The 6,765-nt window shown below is 52.6% G+C and overlaps 1 long non-coding RNA gene across 1 annotated transcript; it reads left to right on the top strand.

Moving 5' to 3' along the window:
• Nucleotides 1-918: 918 nt before the first annotated feature.
• On the top strand, nucleotides 919-3,492 carry LOC140699473 (uncharacterized). The gene is made up of 4 exons (XR_012077672.1): nucleotides 919-969; nucleotides 1,115-1,272; nucleotides 1,987-2,138; nucleotides 3,082-3,492. It is a non-coding gene; the product is annotated as an uncharacterized lncRNA (long non-coding RNA).
• Nucleotides 3,493-6,765: the final 3,273 nt, after the last annotated feature.

Consider the following 6,765-nt stretch of genomic DNA (forward strand, 5'->3'; position numbering starts at 1 on the left):
AACCCTATCACTATATGTCAGCGAACACAGATCTGAGTTGTGGTAAGTGGCTACACCTAGAGCTCTCAGGTCTGAGGACGCTGTTCACCTCCCCACAAGGCAGTGTAATAGAAAAGAACCAGTCTGACTTCATATTAGCCCTGCTCCTTTGACTTTAACCCTGTTCTCTGTCTCCTAGGCTTAGTCTTGCTGGTTCTGCCCTTTTTGTAAACGAAATGTTGCCTAAAGCCTGAAATATACAGGACAGCTCATTCTCAAGGCTCTGACCTTTAAGGGTAGAACACTTTCCCATTCATAAAAGAGAACAGTTGCGGAAAAGAAAATACCAGTTTGGTTTGTTGGAGGTTTGCAGGGACACCATGATCTGACCCACCTGGACAGCTATAAAACAAAGGATTCCAAGAACAAAGAATTCTTACACCAAGAAGTTCACAGCAACCAACCACACCCCCTCCCCTTTTAGTATAAAAGGAGCCTGAGTGCTGACTTGGGGAAGATGGTTCTCCAGGACACTAGACGGCCATCTTCTCGGTCTGCCCGCTTCCTGAATAAAAGTTGCCATTCCTTGCCCCAACTCCTCGCCTCCTGACTTACTGTCCTATTGTGTAGTGACCAGAACTCGGTAACATGATAACAGACTCGATAACAGAAGGACTTTTCTTCTTTTTATTGAAATCTCAAACGATGTTTTGATTATAAGACAAACACTAAATGTGTTTTCTAGGGGGAACAAAACCCTGCAAAGGTTCAAGACTTAGAATAAAATGATTGACAATATTATTTAGAAGTGCCACATTTCCTGGGAGGCTAAAATTAACCTAATCAGGGGACAGAACTGAGAACTCTGTGATCGGGGTCTGGCGTTCTGAGGGCTGATGTCACACAGCCCATGTCCTGAAAGGTCTAAAAGCCCTGGAATGTGCCTGTCCCTCCCTGCAGCTCTGGCTGGAGACTGCGCTCCTAAGCCAGGTCCTAAAACTTGCATGTCAGCTCTCCCTCTTGACGGGGCTAAGATCTCTCCTGGGATCATAGGTGTGGGAATTTATCACTGAAGGGTCTGCTTCCCTACAACTAATCCTATTTTTGTTTTTTATTTTTATTTGGCTTCATGCAGCTCAGGACGCCTGGACCCGGGAGGTGTGCTTACTTATCATTTGAATCATTTGCTTTTCTCTTGGAGTTATTTCTCTTCTGCCCAGTTATCACTAAGGCTTTGAAGAGACCGATTTCTCAAGGCTCAGCACGTCTGATTAACCAAATTGCTTATTCCAGGTAAATTGGATTTTGAGGAAATCGGTTGGATTTCGGAGGGAAAATAGCCAAGGAAGGTGTGTGATCTACAATAAAAACAGAGCGAGGGACAAGGGCTCCTGGAGGGGCTGGCTCCCGGTCTGTGCAGGAGACTCCCCACCTCTGAGCCTGGGAAGGGTCTGGCTGGGAGCTTCCAGAATCTCCTTAAGTACTAAGATGGCATGACCCAGTTGTCGGTGGGAGAACTGAAAATTATTTTTTCCCCTAAAACACGCATCGTTTGCAGAATGGGTTTGCATATTCTCATCATGGCACAATGTAACATTTTGAACAAAGCCCCTTAGTTATTCCCACAGGAGATTTTTCAGCCTGACTCTGAAAGTGAAGCTATTTCAGGAGGCCCAGTGTTTGGGAGGGAAACCCCTGACTCAGTGCAGGCCGGTTTGTTATCTGCAGCCGCAGGCGTCTGGCCAGGAAAGGGAGAAAAAAGGTTCTTCCCACTCTGTGTCCTCTGGTTCCTTCTCTCTGGCCTCCGCCTTTCAGTCCCTTTTCAACCACAGAGAAACCCCGACCCACCCCGGACCAGCTTAGGAAGGTCCGTCCCTGTTTTACATGCATGAGGCTCTGCGCTTGGGTCCATTCCTCCTCCCCTGAAGGAAGCCCGTGGAGGTTGCTAAGCGGCTGTGGGGGGCGGTGGGGGCCACATTCACTGCCTGCCGGCACTTCTCTGTCCAGGGATGCGCTCGGCTTCCAGATCATGATTGACAGGCTGGACTTTGAGATCATGATCGCCGTGGCTGGTGGCTTACTGGTCGTCGCCTCCCTGCTGATGTGCTGTGTCATCTGTCTTTACTGCAAAGTGACCGCAAAATGACCAGGGCACTGAAGTGAGTGACGATGGTCAGAGGACTAGCACCCCATCAGCTGGGACCCTGGGGCTCTGGGCTAGAGCAGGGTCAGTTCCCGCCCGGTGGCCACGCCCTAGGTGAGGTCAGGAACTGCGAGGGACTTGAGAAGACTTCAAGGCAGTGAGGGTAGAATCCTGGCTTCTTCCCCTTCTTGTCTGGGGCTGTGAGCTCACAAGTGGAATGTTCTCAGCTGGGTGGATCTTTGCTGTCACTTGACCTCACTGAGTTTACCCTCAGCTGGTTGATTCCACACTGGCTGGCCCCACTCTGTTGTAGGCAAACTGAAGACTGTGGGCAAGGCTGTGTGAGTGGGTCTCTGCCGCTGTGGGTCTGTGCACTCAGAGGACGGACTGAATTGACCCCTTCCTGAGCTGGGGAGCTCACGGGGTGTCCTCTGATTCATGGCCCATGGCCTCGGGGACGGTGAGATGGGCCTATAGGACCCTGCGGAAGCTGAGCTGTGTGAGGACCCTGGGGGATGCCCGGCCATGGGGTTCAGGTCATCATAATTAAACTGGATCTCTTTTCAAAACGTTTTCCACTTTATCTGGAGCCAGGGCGCCATTTTCCAGGAGGTAGAATTAACGTTTCCAGTTTGGGACAGTTAAACGTGTGAGCGGAATGGGAGCCCCAGAGCTGCTGCCCACCTATGGCTAGCACTTCCCCACCTACAGCCAGATGCACATCAGGCACGGACTGGTCAGACTGGTCAGACCTGGTGCCACAGCCCTCTCCGCATTTATAAAACATCGGGGGAGGAGAGGACTGGATAAGGGTTAAGGAGAAGGGCAGAGAGTTATAATCGAGGGCTGGGGTCACATGATACGATAGCTCAGCTGAGGACCTCTGGCAATTTTAAGAAATGGATTTAAAAAAAAGAAAGAAATTAATTTACTGTTTTTTTTAAATAAACTCTCTGAAGGAAGACATGACAATCAATGACACTGACACAAAAGGCAGGAGACTCGGTGTGGAAGAAGGCCATGCGGGGACCTTGCCATCTCCTCGTGCTCCACTGTCAGGCCGCAGACAGTGACGCTGCGGTGACCATCGCCCAGGCAGGTGGACACCTCTGCGTCTCCCGGCCACAGTCCTATTGCAGGAAGTACAGACCAGCTCCGCTGAGAGCAGCTGCCTCCTGACTTTGTTCTTTCAGTGTTTGCAGCCCCCTGAGGGCAGGAGCCGGCCTGTCTCTGATCCCCTGGTTCCTAGCACGGGCCCAGACTCACTAGGTGTCAGGGGTGATGACCTGAAGGTCACCTTTGCTAATCTGGTAACACTTGCACCAGATAAACCTCTCGACTTGCACAGCAGTAAATCCTCAACAGCAGTACTTTGCTTATTGGCTTGGATATGGTACACGTCAGAATGCTTGGTAAAATGATTTCCTGCTATCTTAGTTTCTGAAAATCCACACCCGTCACAGTGGTTTTATTTTGCTACCTTCCATTCACATTTAGCAGAACTGCACCAACATTCAACTTAATAACTGGCATGGAGCTATTATTCTAACTCAGTAAGTGAGCTACTACATGGAACTAACGGGTTAAAGCCCCTAAAACTTAAAACAGTTCCTGAGGACATGTCCCACAATCGGGAGGCTGTAAGGTCTGGAGGGAACTTCCTAGACTCACTGTGGCCACCCTCAGATCCCCGAGGCCCAGCACCCGTCTAGCTGGTAGAGTCCTGCCCTCTATCCCCTCTCTTCACAAAGCCCTTCCTTCACCAATTCTCAGGAGCGCGGGAGCTGGCTGGGAGTTGGGGTGGGGTGCACAAGGGTGCCTGTGAACAGGGGACGCAGAATACGGCAAACGCTCCTGTTGAAAGTCTCCCCTGCTCTGCCCTCTCCCGCCCCACGTTGTGTCCCTTCCAGTCCTCATGAGGCCACGAGGAGGTTGGTCACCGACCTCCCTGCGGGAAACTTGGGGGTGGGGGCTCTGCCAGGGTTGTGTGGACTCCGGCCTCGTGCCAGCTCCTGGCCACCACGTTCGGCCTGGGAGGTGTCCCGTGCATCCTCAAGTCAAAGCCACACCTCCCCGAACTGGGCCTGTGCCCGGCCAGCTCCTTCTCCTGAGACTTCACTCACTCTGCTCCAGCCGCCAGACCACAGACGATGAAGCAGCATAATCTGGTCCTTAAGGGACACTGTCGGCCTCTGGGGAAGGGTGACCTGCTGGGTTTACCTTTGCTGGGCTGCTTACTGGCACTGAGATTCTACCCTCTGCCATCCTCAGTATCTTCAGAACTGGGGGTCCTTCTCCATTCACTTCCAAACTCATTTTTGCCTACTCGGCACCCACGTTCAAAACTGCTAACCGGCATCCCCAGCGCAGCTGCCGAGGCGCAGGTTTCCCCACTCACAGCGAAGGCCAGGAAACCCGCTCCGCCCTCTGATGGGCGAGCTGCTCTGCCAAGGCAGCAGGTACCCTCCCGAAGCACAGAGGGGTCGCCCTCTTCAGCCGCACCTGCCCTGCCTCACCTGAAACCCCGGTGAGGGTTTGAATACTTCCCCGCCAAAAGGTGACTTTAGGCTGCCAGGGGGATGAAAGACGCTTAGTAAAACCTTGTCCCCTGCCCCCCGCCCTGCCACCTCTGCCCTCCTGGAACCTCCTCCTGTCCCTGGACCCCTGGGGAGTGATGCTGCCCCTCCTTCTCTGCCGCTCCTCTTCTGAAGCCCAGGCACCCTTTCTCACCCTGTCTCCTCGTCCGCCTCCAGCAGGGCTTCTCGCCTCCTTCATTGCCCCACAACTGTCTTGTATTTCTGGAGTACACTAGGGGTCCCACCTTGGCCAGGAGGGCGCCCGTTCATGGAGTCCAGTGGTTGCACAGGGGAAGCACCTGGATGGCTTCTAAAACCCTTGTGGCTTAAGCTTTACCCTAGGAAGCAATTAAGTAGCCTGCGGGGGAGGTGGGGCCGGGGGGAGGGGAGAAGGCGAGCAACTCCGTTTTCAGAAGCACATCAGGTGGTTCTGATTTGCAGCCACAGTTCCTGATTCATGGCCTACTCTATTTCACTCTGATATTATAGAGAAAAATCTGTGTATAAGGCAGTGCTTTCCAAATTATTTTACCCAGTCCTCTGGGACAAGTGATAACCCCACACACCAGCTCCACGGGCCAGTTTTAGAACACGCCCAGCACTGTGCAAGTTCCTTCTGGCCGGTCTCCGTCGGGACCACGCGCACTCCGCCAGCCGCCTAAACCCATCCTGCTGTGGCGGAGTTGTCCCCATGATGTCCCCATGACATTTCTGACTGGTTTGCTGCTCACCCCAACTGGGACCACAGTCTCAGATCAGCAAAGCTGCAGGTTTTTCCATTCACTTCCTATGGGGTTCACCACCTTCTGCTGAAAAAGCCCTGGATTTTTGCCTCCCACCCCAAAGTAGTCAGTCCTCTAGTGGCAGAGCTGCTGGTCCCAGCAGTGGCACCCCGCCTCCCCCAGCCAGGAACAAAGAGCACCTCCAGGCCACGAGTTCTCTCCTGCTGGCCTGATCCAAAGAGCACGTTTTCAAGAATAAATGCGTCTCAACTTGTTGTCCGACTCAAGTCAATTTCCAGAGCCTGAACAATTTTGTTCAACTCTGCCCTTGTTTTCCATTGGAGAAGATGTGCCGCCCCCCTCCCAGCTGGCTGTCCTGCACATAATCAGTTATAAAGTGAGGTGTGTACAGGGTTCTGCCCCCGTGCCGTCTGCACCTCTGGTCTCAGAATGACTCTGAGAGCCATGGCTTTTGTTCAATCCTTGAGCATAATGGAAAGAAAGGAAGAAAATCAAGAAGGAAAGGAAAACTATGTTCATTGCACTTAGAAAGGTACTAAGGCAGACTCCTGTGGGTCAGCAATACTAAAGGGATTTTTATATCTCATAACTTTCAATTCTGCTCATAATCCAAAAGCAACTTGGCCTGAGCCAAAAATACAGAAATAGTTGAGAAACTTCTATAGCACTTTGACCTTCCTCTGACTCCCGAGCATGTGGTGGGGGGACCAGCTCCCCGGGCCAGGTACTGTCGACCCTGCAGAGTGGTCTTTTGTGGCACCAGCTGCATGCTCACCTCCCAGAGCAGAACCATGTTGCAGCGGGGATAGTTAGGGTTAGTCTAGCTGCCTCTAGTCTCAGGAGGGGACATTCAGTCTGAGGCTGGTGTCAAGACAGTCTTCCTGCAACCGTGGTGTGGCTGGCACAGCTCTCCACGGCCACGGGCTCCTGCGAGTGGCTCTGAAGAGTGGCTTAGGGAGGTGCACAGCAGCCTGGCTCTGGCCATACCTGGCTCGGCCTCCTTGGCTGCCGGGCCCTGGAAGGCACCACCAGAATCTCACCTGGACCCCGAGGGACTGGGATCTGCCCCAAGAACAGACAAGAGAATGCTGGCAGAAAAGGGCTCCTTGAGCGTGGGAAGGATTTTGAACTCAACAATCCAGATTTGACTTTCAAAGCAGAGGCTATGGGATGGATTCTGCCTTGTACTCAGAAAAACGACTGTAGACAGAAACATGGGGTCAGCACAGAAGCTGCAGCTTCTGTCCAGGGCACACCCAGATTTGGGGACTAACCATCAACCTGACGGGAGGTGGTTTATGAACGTCACGAGCCTTGGTCTAAG

The sequence above is a fragment of the Vicugna pacos genome, chromosome 11, assembly GCF_048564905.1.
Source record: "Vicugna pacos chromosome 11, VicPac4, whole genome shotgun sequence".
NCBI classification, from domain to species: Eukaryota; Metazoa; Chordata; class Mammalia; order Artiodactyla; family Camelidae; genus Vicugna; species Vicugna pacos.